The following is a 13,746-nucleotide window of genomic DNA, read 5'->3' as shown; positions in this document are numbered from 1 at the left end:
ATGACCGGTCAAGAAACTTGACACACAAGGGGCAGGTTCAGAAATACATAAGAGCTCCAACTGTCTGCCTAAGGTCCACTAATTGTTGTGTTTGAGATTAAACTGTTTTCCAAACAAGGTTTATTTTCCTCTGGGGGCACTGGATATAAGGAAGTGTATTACTGATTGTATTCACCCGAACTGTTGTCACTCTGTAACTTGCATTGTGAGAGCTGTTCTTGTTATTTTTCCATCAAGCTTCAGATCAATGGTGTTGTCATGGTAACAAACAAACTATATACAGAACGTTTTGCAACAATGAATACAACACATGGGTCGCAATTATGAAGTAAAATGTAATGAACAAGAGTTTTCATACTCAATATAACTTTCTTTTTTAACTTTTTATTTTTGTATGATCAGTGTGATTTTTTTTGTTTTTGGTTCTTTTTTATTTTTTTTGTTTTTTTTAATTTCCACACCAGGTGTGTGTGTGTGTGTGTGTGTGTGTGTGTGTGTGTGTGTGTGTGTGAGTAAGAGAGAGACACAGAGAGAGAGGGGCGGGGGGGGGGCAGCTGACAGTAAAAAAAAAAAAAATCTCCGATGGCAGAGACGCAACTGGAGTCGCATTTAAAACAAGCAGCATGTCTGAAACCCACGTTCACCAGAAATCTACTGGTTACTATGTAAGGACTACAAACCCCACGTTCACCAGAAATCTACTGCTTACTATGTAAGGACTACAAACCCCACGTTCACCAGAAATCTACTGCTTACTATGTAAGGACTACAAACCCCACGTTCACCAGAAATCTACTGGTTACTATGTAAAGACTACAAACCCCACGTTCACCAGAAATCTACTGGTTACTATGTAAGGACTACAAACCCCACGTTCACCAGAAATCTACTGGTTACTATGTAAGGACTACAAACCCCACGTTCACCAGAAATCTACTGGTTACTATGTAAGGACTACAAACCGAAGTTAAAAACAAACCTGAAGCTGAAGAAACCCTAAACGTTAACGGAACAGATCCGCAGACCGAATTGACTGACGGAGCAGGAGAGAGCGCGAGAGAGAGCGAGAGAGAGAGCGCATTTCTCCATGTTCTGTATGTGTGTGATTGATCCGAGCGGGTTTGTAGGCGGGGGGGCGCTGTGATTATCACAGAACGCTGCGCGGCCAGTTGAGGAGTTTTATTCAATCCGAGCACGGATATTGACTCATATTACTCGGATAATACTTGTACTCGGCAAAAGTGCTTTATCCGTACCGGATACTCGTTTCAGCCGGATACTCGGATCACCCCTAGTGTATATGCAGTAATATAAAAGAAAGTTGATGTCATAATGAATTGTGATGATGACATAATGAATAGTGATGATGACATAATGAATGGTGATGATGAATCAAAAAGAAAGTTGATGTGTATATGCAGTAATGTAAAAGAAAGTTGATGTGTATATGCACAAATCTAAACCCCACGCATCGACCCGGTATTGCAGCGTCACCGGGAACGGTGCACCCATCTTCTGTCTTCTGGAAAAACAATTAACGATGCACGTGGAGCTGCCCGTTGCCCAAACTGTCAACGGACCTGAAGAGACATGGCTGGCAGATTTTACCGCCAGAAGTTGTCCTAAAAACTGAATGATCTGTGAAACCTCGTTGGGTTCCTGGTATCAAAACGTTGTTATAATACTTGACAAGATAAAGCCATACAAAAGTGTAGCAAGATTTGCACTTTTGATTGGCAGAAAAACAGCAAGGACAAAATATTGGTGAGGCCTTGGATTTGGAAAGCGGCACACCAAGTGAGAATTACCGCGAGGGTTGGGACTGGGAAGACTGGCGTTTTCGGCTGCTCTCGAGAGTGGGCTGTACTTTGGTTTCTCTTCATAACGCATAAGTCTTTCGCCTTTTACTAATGACTTCCGTGGAGAGGAACGCCTATGAGTTGAAATTATTTTTGGTGGGCTTTGCTGTTTGGCTAAGCCTTTTGTACTTGTAAAAAACAAATATGCTCTCCAAAAGGAAACTCAGATTCTTAAACGTAGCCAAAATGTGACAGCATGGGAATATTGCACGTTGGCAGGAGCTTGACCAATTGGGAAAACCAAAATTGCCGTCTTTAACTAAAACTTTTTGTGCTTCCCCATGAAGCGCTTGGACGGGGGTGCTAAGCAGCAGCTGTTATGTCCATTTAAAATTACTGGACCGTGACAACTGAGAACCGTCCGGGGAGGTCGCATCTGACAGCATAGAGGTGGTGGTCATCGCTTCTCGGCCTTTTGGCTAAGACTGCGATCGCCTCCTATGTCCGGACAAAACTTTTGCCTGTTTGTGGCCTGGTTTTGTAGCGGGTTTTTGGAGGATAGTGTACTCATTCTTTGTGAACAAATTTCATCTTGTTTGTAGTTGAAATACTTTCACTGAGGAATTCATTGGTCTAGAGGACTGCTTACTACTCTGTGGGGATTACAACATCGACCAGACCAAACAAGAAAGGTAAGTGCGTTTTAGTATTTATTAGGCAAGCTTTATTTTGCTTTTTAAATCAGTGTTTTACCTCATTTTTAGCTTACTTGTTGTTTTTTAGACTGTTTTAGGCGTTTTTAGCTTCTTTCATCCCGTTTGAAGTGTGGTGCCTCCACCATGTCGGCCAACCATGCCGGCATGCGGAGGCACTACAGTGTCCGATTTACATTTAACGAAAATGAACCCCTTGTTATATCAAGGCTTGACTTCTCCAGGAGGCTAGTCCAGAAAATCTTGAAATTCAACCCAGAAGACAAACTGTATCTTGACTTTACCTTTTAATAAAGGTTTTGATATAAGCTTTTGTTCCGCTGCCTTGTTGAGAGAATTCTGGATTCGTTTTGAAAATGCAAAACCCCAGTTTTCTGCATTTAATGTTGAGAAACTGACTGACAATGCAGCTAAAACTGTAATTGTCAGAATGTTCAATGAAACTGTGAATGCAGATGACATTTGTTTATGGCTGAGCAGATTTTGCACTGTGAAAGGCCAGGCTACCAAGGTGAGAGATGAGGATGGCATTTGGAATTGTGCTTGGAGGGTCCCCATCCAACAATGGCAGGACCCCCAAGGCTTCCAAGGCCTGAAACATCTGCCATCCATGATAGTTCTGTGAAACAACAGGGGCTACATTCACTACCAGGGCCAGCCCAAACTCTGCCGCAAGTGTGGTGAGAATGGGCACCTGGCAGAAGCGTGCCAGCAGATTATTTGTGGCAAATGTAGAGAAATTGGGCATACCTTCATGGAATGCACCAATGGCAGGAAGTGCAATCTTTGTGGAGAAACAAACCACCTCTTCAGAGATTGCCCAAAGTCATTTGCTAACAAATTAAAGACTGCAGCAAAAAGAACAGAAAATGAACAAAATGGCGGACAAGGTGAATTGTTTGGAGAGCTGTTTGGGCTGGAAAATTCAAATCTCCCGCCAAATCCTGTGATTGGAGGAGAAGGATCAGGGGAGGCGGGAGAAGGGGAGGGGCCTGCAATTGCCCCACCAGTGGTGAACAGGGAGGAAGTGGTGGCAATGCAGGCAGAAGGCGGAGCTAGCCCAGTGGCTGGCTCAGAACAGGAAACTGACCAGTCACAGGGTGATAGTGAGGATGTCCCCCTCCCCAATGCCCAGCCAGGCAAGAGGCTAATTTCAGAATTGTCTTCTGAGTCTCCTGGAGTCTCGGAAAAGAGGGGAAGAGCTGGGACTTACTCAGACAGTTCATCTGTGGAGGGGCCCAGAGTCTTCCCCTCCGATTCACCCAATGAAGTCTCATTCCTAAGCATAGCTCTGCAATCAACCCCTAAGGTCTCTAAGCTCAACGCAACCCTGCATCAGAGGCCAACTCCCAGAGTCCGAAAGGGAAATGGAGTTCAACCCCGTCCTCTCTCACCTGTGAGAATGAAGGAAGAGCTCCATTCACAAGAAATTCAATAATTGTTGTTTTAAATATTTGAAGTCCCTCCCTTTCTGTCTTTAAGATGTCATACTTGTTATTCTTAACCATACTCATGGCACTCACCTTCTCAACTATCAATGTGAGAAGCGTCAAGTCGAGAGTTAGAGCCCAGACGGTTTTATCCTTTCTTAACTCTTTTAAGTCAGATGTGTTTTTATTACAGGAATGTGGCCTTCCATTTTTAAAGCACTACAGGGAATGGGAGGAGTTATGGCCACAAACGTCACTATGGAGCGGCTCAAATGAAAACAAGAGTGATGGAGTGGCCATTTTAATAAAAAACCCTCTAGTCTTGGTAAAGGGCAGCACTGTGGTGAGAGATGGTCGGGCACTTTTAACACACCTGACTTTTATGGGGAGGGATTTTAAAGTCTTAAATATTTATGGCTTTAATGACAAGAATGACAGGTATGACCTTTTAGAAGACCTGCAGCCCCACATGCTAGGTAGGCTACCTTTAGTCGTAGGGGGGATTTTAATTGTATTTAAGCAAGAACGACAGGAGAAGAACAGGGGATGATTTTAAAGCAGACAAGACTTCACTTTTATTACAAAGTATATGTAGCGATTTTAAACTTGTGGACTGTTTTAAAACCATGCATCCCAGAGAGGAGGGCTTCACCTGGTTCAGTAGTGACGGCACCCGAGCCTCTCGCATAGACTACATTTTATCACGTGACTGCCCACCAACCGATGCTAGATTAGTACCTGTTTTCTTTTCCGATCACGCAATGCTTTCCTGCACTCTTTCACTCTCTTCCGGTGTGACGGCAGGAAGCGGTCTGTGGAAGCTCAATTGCTACCTGTTAGAAGACAGGGAGCTAGATAGGCAGTACAGGGAGCAATACAAAGAATGGCAGACCCTTCAAGACTTTTACGATACACGCGCACAGTGGTGGGAAATGGTGAAGGGGAAGACTAAGACTTTTTACAGACAGGCAGGTAAGAGGAAAAAAGATAGGGACAACAGACGCATGATGGGACTGCAGAAACGACTTCAGAGGTATTTAAATTAATCCAACAGGGAATGGATTTTAATGAGGAAATAAAACAAATTAAAACAGAGATGTCGGTTTTAGCAGAAATTAAAAGCAAAGGTGTCATACTAAGAAGCAAGGAGAGGGAAATAGAGGAAGGAGAGAAGTGCACAAGATATTTTTTAAGAAAATCATAATAAAGGGGGAGGCATGTTAAGACTTAAAAAAGAAAACGGGTGCATAGCTAACACAACAGAGGAAATTAAAGAAACTGTCGAAGACTTTTACCGTGAACTGTACACGGAAAAAGCAGTTAATAAGGACACCATGACCGAAGTTTTAAAATCAATTGAACAAGCAAAAATGACAATGTGCTCTTAACTCAAGATTTTACCATGATTGAACTAAACAACTGTGTAAAAACTTTTAAGAAAGGGAAGTCACCAGGAGAAGACGGGCTTCCCTTGGAATTTTACTTGACATTTTGGGACATTTTAGCACCAGACTTGCTTGTTGTTTTTATGGATTTTGAACAACTGGACCGACTTCCTGACAGTTTTAGAGTAGGGATAGTGACGCTTTTACATAAAGACAGAGACAAGACAGACTTGAAAAACTGGAGACCCATCACACTTTTAAATGTCGACTGTAAACTTTTTAGCAAATTATTAGCTTCACGTATGTCCCTGTTTTTAGGAGAGCTGATTCACCCGGATCAAGCCTGTGCCGTCCCGGGGAGGAAGATCACCGACAGCCTCGTACTGATCAGAGACACCATCTGTTATGCGAGAGACAGAAACATTCGGCTAGTAGTCCTGAATTTAGATTTTGAGAAAGCCTTTGATCGGGTCTCGCACCAGTACCTCTTTCAGGTACTGCAAAAAATGGGTTCCCAAGAAGGTTTATAGCCTGGGTGGGACTGCTGTACCGGGGGATCAACAGCAAATTCATTGTTAACGGGCATCTGACAGCAGCAGTGGATATAAACTGCGGTGTCCGTCAGGGTTGTCCGTTATCTGCCCTCCTTTACGTCCTCTCAATAGAACCGATGGCACAGATCTTGAGAAGGGACCAACGAATCCATGGGGTAAGAGTCCCAGGGAGCGGGGGACTCGAGACAAAATGCATTTTATATATGGACGACATCAACATTTTATGCACTGACCTTTTATCTGTCAACAGGACGCTGGACTTGACTGACTGGTTCGGACAGGCCTCTGGGTCGAAGCTCAACCGAAGCAAGACCCAAGCCCATTTTTATGGACCATGGACGGCGACTGAGACGACAGGACTCCCCCTGACTGTGACCCGGACCGACCAAAAATACTTGGGATCAAGTTTGATAGGGAGGGGGAAGGGAAAACAAATTGGGCAGACAAGGTAGGGAAAGTCAGACAGAGACTAGGATACTGGACACTTAGAGGACTGACTTTAGAAGGAAAGGTTTTAATCATTAAAGCAGTGATTTTACCTTTGCTTTTACTAATCAGTTCTGTTTTTATCCCGCCTAGGAGAACGATTTTAGACCTGGAACGAGCCATCTTTTATTTCTTGTGGGGCTCCAAGTGGGAAAGACTGAAACGAAGCGTGATGAAGAAGCCAAAGGAGGAAGGAGGAAAAGGAGTGCCTGACCTGTACTTGTTTTTAGGGAGCAGATACACCGCCCTGCACATTTTAACCGCCACAGCCCCATCCAGTAACCCCAAGACCGCAGCGATGACAAGGTTCTGGATGGGGTCGTACCTCAGGAAAATCAAGATTCTACCCACAGACCTCAGAGTTCCAGTGTCTTTTAACCTGCCACCAGCTTATGCTTTTATCCAGTCATTTTTAAGGCATTTTAACCTTGAGCAGGAGGAGTTGCAGGTTTTAACTACTCACCGCTCTCTCATTTCTGTTGTGCAGGAGCGGGAACCAGTGAGTCCAGTGCGCGGGCTCGCATTGGGCGAGCCCTCAACAGTTTGGCGCAACGTAAACCATCCCGCTCTTCCAAACAGACTCCGGGACCTGTCATGGATGGTGGCTCACGAGATCCTCCCGGTCAGGTCCGTAATGCACTCCCGGGGCATGTCGGCGCACGCAACTTGCCCCCGACCAGGTTGTGGCGCGCCTGAGTCGGTGAGGCACCTGCTCTGGGAGTGCAGCGCTGCCGTAGAACAGTGGGCAATGGCCGGCTCCTTGCAATTCCCGTACTTGCCAGCAAGGGAGGTCCTTACACCACAGCTGGTGCTGTACGGGTGAGCCAAGGAAAACAGATACCAGCACGAACATTTGCCAAACAGTGGCTCACCCTAGCCGCCATCAAAGACGCCATATGGACCTCCAGAAACTTGCTGGTAAGGAAGCACATGCAGATCCCCCCCGAGGCTGTGATCCGGATGGCCGCAGCGACGGTTCGAATGGCCGGAGCTGCAGGCGGCGGGCCTAGGACACAGCCTCAAAGAAGAATCGCCTCTGTGCCCATTCGGACGAAGGAGCCGGAGCCACACAGTACAAGTTCAAAGCAGCGGCGGCCTGACCCTCCGGGTGAGGTCGGTGGGAAGGAGCTACAGGGTGAGGGTCTCCTCTGAGCACCTCGACAGGATCCCGAGAGACCAAATCTGTTTGGGGAGCGGAATGAGTTCCCACTTGGTAGGGACTCACCCCACTCCTGCACAACAGTGGACTTTTTATTCATAACATATGCGCTCCCTGCTGAGGAGATTTTAACATAGACACTCATTTACATTGAAAACCTTTTATACCCTTTAATCTATGACAATCTTATCTGTAATGCATTTTTAAAGCATTGTTTTGGATGTTTTATGGATTATTTATGTATAACGCATCTCTTGAAGGTTGTTTTGGATGTTTTATGATTTATTTATTGACTTGTTGTATTTAAAAGGTACTTTCATGTGACATGTTAAATGACAAAAGTATGAAATTAGTGTCAATAAATTATTTTCAAAAGAAAAAAATCTGTTCTTATCAGTTTAATATCTGATATGTCCTCTATCAGGGGACAACATATTAAATGGATTTTTAGCAGTGGGAGTTGAAAAAGGGGCTTGCTCCATTCACTCCACGCATCGACCCGGTATTGCAGCGTCGCTGGGAACGGTGCCCCATCTTCTGTCTTGTGGAAAACAATTGACGATGCACGTGGAGCTGCCCGTTGCTCAAACTGTCAATGGACCTGAAGAGACATGGCTGGCAGATTTTACCGTCAGAAGTTGTCGCAAAACCTGAATGACCTCGTTGGGTTCCTGGTATCAAAACGTTGTTATAATACTTGGCAAGATAAAGCCATACAAAGTGTAGCAAGATTTGCACTATTTATTGGCGGAAAAACAGCAAGGACAAAATATTGGCCCTGTGACAGTGTGGCAATAGGCCAGGCCTTGGATTTGGAAAGCGGCACACCAAGTGAGAATCACCGCGAGGGTTGGGACTGGGAAGACTGGGCATTTCGGCTGCTCTCGAGCGTGGGCTGCACTTACTCTGGTTTCTCTTCATAACGCACAAGCCTTTCGCCTTTTACTAAGACTTCCGTGGAGAGGAACGCCTATGAGTTGAAATTATTTTTGGTGGGCTTTGCTGTTTGGTTAAGCCTTTTGTACTTGTAAAAAACAAATGTGCTCTCCATAAGGAAACTCAGATTCTTAAACGCAGCTAAAATGTGACAGCATGGGAACATTGCAGGTTGGCAGAAGCTTGACCACTTGGGAAACCAAAATTGCTTGGACGGGGGTGCCAAGTAGCAGCTGTTATGTCCTTTTAAAATTACTGGACCGTGACAACTGAGAACCGTCCGGGGAGGTCGCATCGGACAGCAAAGAGGTGGTGTTCATCGCTTCTCGGCCTTTTGGCTAAGATCAAGTGTAGTATCTGTTCTTATCAGTTTAATATCTGATATGTCCTCTATCAGGGACAACATGTAAATGGATTTTTAGCAATGGGAGTTGAAAAGGGGCTTGCTCCTCACTCCACGCATCGACCCGGTATTGCAGCGTCGCTGGGAACGGTGCACCCATCTTCTGTCTTGTGGAAAAACAATTGACGATGCACGTGGAGCTGCCCGTTGCTCAAACTGTCAATGGACCTGAAGAGACATGGCTGGCAGATTTTACCGTCAGAAGTTGTCGCAAAACCTGAATGACCTCGTTGGGTTCCTGGTATCAAAACGTTGTTATAATACTTGTGTGGGAAATAATACAATGACTGAGGTGGTGATGAACAGGGCACTCAGGAACGGCCACGTAAAAGCTGGCTTAAAGTATATACTGAATTAACCAAAGACTAAATAAGAGTGTGTGTATGTGTGACATATTATACATTATGCTTTGCAGCTGGGGTACAGCTAGGAGGGAGAACAGGAGGGCTATCTTAGTCAGATAAGCTACAGTGAGCACGAGAAGAGGAGATGGTGAGGCCAAGGACACTGAAGTTCGAGGACGGTCTGATAACTCAGAGAACAGGACAAGAAGGGAGTGAACATAGCTGTCTTGTGAAGTAAATGATAACTGAAAATAATAGACAGGCAAGAAGGAAGAGGCAGAGCAGGGATTGTACCCAGCAACAGTATAGCTGACCAATCAGGCCCACAAGGGGAACCAATATAACCCTGAGCACGCTATTGTTTAAGTGCCTTTTTGGGAACCTCTGTACTAGACAAGTTCCCATCAGGTCCGTGCACGTAAAACTGCTCGGGAAACGCATTTCATCTGTTGACCACAAGAATAAACGCTGTGTTAATTCATCATGGAGTCAGTTGTCAGTTTATAGAAGGATTTCTCCAACAAATTTGGTGACCCCGGACGTGATAACGTAATTGGACAGGAGAATCCAACTGGACCTTGCATTGTGTCCACGGTCCGGTTCAGCTCAGCCACCGGACTGACATCCCGCAGCCCGTGAAGGGGACTGAGCGGCGATACTGCGATTCGTTGGTGTGATCACTGAGAGCTCTCAACAAAAAGGTAAGCAGAAGCCTGTTTAAAATCAAAATTCTGTTATTGGCTGAAAACTAAATTGATGTGATCACATTTCAACTGTCGTAAGTGTTGTTTTAAGCGAAAAGAATTGATTGAATGTGCTGTAATTAAAGGATACAAACAGATGAAATGTTGGGGCATGTGATGTGATTAAACAGAGAAAAACAACTAGAGAGTTGTGAGAGAATTGTTGAATAATACGGGTGGCGGTAGGAGAGGAAAAGGGACAAATAGTCAGAGGAAAATACGTCCAGATGGTTGACGAGGTAGGAGACTGCTAAGGACAGATAGTTCAGATGAGTGATTGTGAATTGCCACCCTTGGTTCTGTGTGAACAACCTGAAAAGAATTGCAGTTAACAGATTGTCATTGTAATATTACGAGTCCACCGCGAGTGTATTTGTGCAAAGGAGTGAGAGGTCACTTTTTAAGTTGTAAAGATTATAGAGATGTACATAAAAAGGCTCTAGATGGAGTCTTAATGAAAAAGTTGTTTGTTGTTGCATGTGTGATTTTTGTTGTGGTTTGGCTTGTTGATTTTTTCTCACTGCTTATTTGTTGTAAAATGACGACCCCTTATGGTAAAGTGTTAGTAGGGGCAGTGAAAAAGTATGGCAATAAAGGAGAGGAGAAAGTAGCAAAAGAGATTGTGAAAGAATGGGAGAGAGGAGGATGGATTGAGGGAGAAGGGGCGCCGTCCCCGGAGAAAGTGATGAAATAGTGAAGTATGAAAAAAGTAAGTTGGAGTATGCGGAAAGGCAGCAGAGGAGAAAAGAAAGAAAATGGTTTAAATTGACTAAACCAAAGCAGAAGGAGTATGAAGCGCAGAAAGAGAAATATGGGGTGGGGTTGAAAATGACAAATGCAATACAGAAACAATTGGGATTGACAAACAAGATGACAAAAGTTCACCAAAAACTGAGACAGAAGCTGAACAGAATAAAACCGCTAGCGCAGAGAAACCCCGCTGCCCGCTGAGGCGCCCCGCCAACAAACCCTTTTTATCCAGACATAAGAAACCTAAGAATTTCCGCTCCACCGCCGCCGTATACAGTCCAACGGCATCAAAACCCACAGTCCAAGCCCCAGTGGTAACTGCCCATTTACAGCCAATGCATTACAAATAGACGTACCACAGGACCCATTGATACCGGCATTAGAGGGCCGCGTACAGGATTTAGAATGTTATCTAAATTTAATGGTACAGTCAGCGTCAGGGGGAGCAGCAGCGGCTCCACCACAACCAGCGGCCAAAGTCCCAGCCGGCCCAAGCAAGCTAGTACCCCATATTCAGCGTCTTTTTTGCCAACAAAATCCAGAGCATTTTCACATGTCAGTAAAAGGACCCAGTCCACCTCACCATAGTACCCCACAAGACTCAGGAAGTAAGGAAGATAGCGAACAGTCAGACAGCAGCAGGGAAAGTGAGCAACAGACAGAAACTCTAGCTCTAGGGAAAGGACTAAAAAACGATATAAACGCAGGCCCAGATCTAGATCACACAAGTCCTCAAGACTTTTGTAGCAGGCACATTTAAAGGTAATTTACCAACGAGGACCCTGACGAAGTTATGCTGCGAAGATCAACTAGAATAAGGGAAAGACTTAACAAAGAGTTCAGAGAGATAAAAGAGCAGCAAGAGCAGCTGCGTCGAACAGTGAATGAGCTCAGTGAGGAAGAGCAGACGCGCCACACACCAGAGGCGGGGCTACAATGCCCACTCCGCCCAGTAGGAGGAGGAGGAGGACTGTTGATGTACACCCCTTACAGTTTTGGTGACTTAGATGCTCTGTGTGCAAAACTCCCCTCCCTGACAGGAGGGGCTGAGCATTTCCTCACAGCTTTCAATAGTCTTACAGCAGGAGGCAGCTGTGTTTGGGAGATCTCAGAGCAGTATTGGGTAGAGTAATGGGAGCAGATGAAGCTAGTGCTGCCCTCACCAGAGGGGAGCTGGACCCACTGTTCCCGCATCAGTGCCTGCATCAGCAGTAACCCCTGGCATTTGGGCTGAGCTGCACCGCATGTATCCCACAGTTGGGGATCATGCAGCATGGCATGATTTAAAAGACTAAGTGATGAAATTTTGATGCCTATGCAGATAGAGCAAAAAAGATTTGGCAGCGTGCTATGAGGGAACCGTGGGACCAGTCCGCCGCCACAGTGGCGCTGTTCCGCCATGGGTACTAGGGGATTACCCACAGCAGTTCAGACACAGTTAGGAGGAGTAGTAGGCCTGCAAACAATGACCGATGCAACATGGGGCGAAATGTGCGTCATTTCCTTTCAAAACACCAAAAAGGAGCAGAGCAACAAGAAGATGAATTAAAAAGACTACAAACTCAATTGTTAAAGAAACAACTGAAGAATTAAACAAGCCCAAGCCCAGCAAAGCTAAACAAATGACAGTCTCACAGAACCCCCAACAGTCAGAAGCCCCAGGTTGGAAGCAGTCACTCAACTCTTACAGAGAGCACAAGCTTCCTGTCCACCACCCCCACACCCCATGGCCAGCGAACACGAGCCAGCAAAATTGGCCCACAAAGAGAAGAGGCGAGGTTTTCAGAGAGGAGGAGGAATGACTAGGTCCAGGCCTGGAGGAGGACCCTCTCAGCCCTACTTCCTTTGCTACAACTGTGGTCAGCAAGGCCACTATGCAAGAGAATGCCAAGAGCCCCCAGCACAGCCCCCTAGAGGGCCAGGGAGAAATCCTCACCCCAACCATACCCCGGTGAGCCATGGCCACTGTCCCCCGCTAATCAGGCCCTACAACAGCAATGGTATGACCAACAGGGTCCACAATGAAGGTGTCCTCCCACTGATTTTCATTTTGGTCTGACCACAGAACCCCTCATTACCCTTACTATTCAAGGTAAACCACATGTAATGCTGGCAGACACAGAGCAACGTTCTCCTGTCTAAATTCCACCTACTTCCCTCCTTCAGCTCAAACTCAGTCAGTTATGGAGTCAGTGGGACCCCTATCTTACAGCACTTCACACAGCCATTGTTAACCGAATTTACTCACAAACACACACACATTCTTTTTTGCTTCCCCTGCATGCCCAGTAAATTTATAGAAGAGATCTTAGTGTAAATTGAATCTGTGCATATGGATGAATGTGGATGGCATTCATGTCACTCCTGTTCCTCCAGTATCCACTCCTGATTCCCCAGTCACCATTCTCTCCCTCACACCCAACCCCAGTGTCAGAACTACACCAATATGTTATTGGTTACGCCTGCTTCCCACAGGCCCTGACACACCCTCCATTCAATGCATTCAACATCCTGAAACCAGCCATATACAGACTGCACCCTACATGTCCCCACCCCACAAGTACACTGTACTCTACATGTAGCTGACGACCTGGACACCCCATATCAAGATGACTGGGAGACAAACATGCAAGGACAGCACCCACTTCTCTTATGCAGAGGCATATATTGTGGTAAAGAAGGGGTGGCTGCTTCTGTGGGTCTTAACGCACTCCTCTGAAGACTGGTACCCACTCTGGACTCTTCTTCCCCGCATGTCACACTCGCAGTAGGATTTGGCCAGCAGCCCGATCCCTGGGCCCTATGATAAAACGTGCCTAACATTTAAATGGCTCCCCACCTCCACACCTGCCTTCTAAAAGCTGACCCTGACGCTGAAGACATGTGCTTTAAAGGGCCTCACAGGATACATCCGCTCACATATCCCTGACTATACCAACAGAACTACATCGCTCAGGAACGGGTGGCTGCTGCTGGTCATCGCTGTCTCACCGCCCCCCTCCTCATGGACACAGAGGCCGAGGTCGCGCTTCTCTGACCTCAAA

At 45.8% G+C, this 13,746-nt stretch overlaps 3 non-coding genes and 1 pseudogene across 3 annotated transcripts; all 4 read left to right on the top strand.

Annotated features, from left to right (window-relative positions):
* Positions 1-1,863: 1,863 nt before the first annotated feature.
* Positions 1,864-1,980, top strand: LOC116675730 (U5 spliceosomal RNA). The gene has a single exon (XR_004328524.1). It is a non-coding gene; the product is annotated as a U5 spliceosomal RNA (small nuclear RNA).
* Positions 1,981-7,884: 5,904 nt separating this feature from the next.
* On the top strand, positions 7,885-8,062 carry LOC116675727 (uncharacterized; annotated as a pseudogene).
* A 365-nt stretch (positions 8,063-8,427) lies between these two features.
* Positions 8,428-8,543, top strand: LOC116675725 (U5 spliceosomal RNA). The gene has a single exon (XR_004328520.1). It is a non-coding gene; the product is annotated as a U5 spliceosomal RNA (small nuclear RNA).
* Positions 8,544-8,780: 237 nt separating this feature from the next.
* Positions 8,781-8,966, top strand: LOC116675723 (U2 spliceosomal RNA). Its single transcript, XR_004328518.1, has one exon. It is a non-coding gene; the product is annotated as a U2 spliceosomal RNA (small nuclear RNA).
* The last annotated feature ends 4,780 nt before the right edge of the window (positions 8,967-13,746 follow it).

Source organism: Etheostoma spectabile, unplaced genomic scaffold (assembly GCF_008692095.1).
Source record: "Etheostoma spectabile isolate EspeVRDwgs_2016 unplaced genomic scaffold, UIUC_Espe_1.0 scaffold00002194, whole genome shotgun sequence".
In the NCBI taxonomy this organism is placed as follows: domain Eukaryota; kingdom Metazoa; phylum Chordata; class Actinopteri; order Perciformes; family Percidae; genus Etheostoma; species Etheostoma spectabile.
Note: the sequence above shows the minus strand (reverse complement) of the source record. Positions and strands in the feature narration are given on the sequence as shown.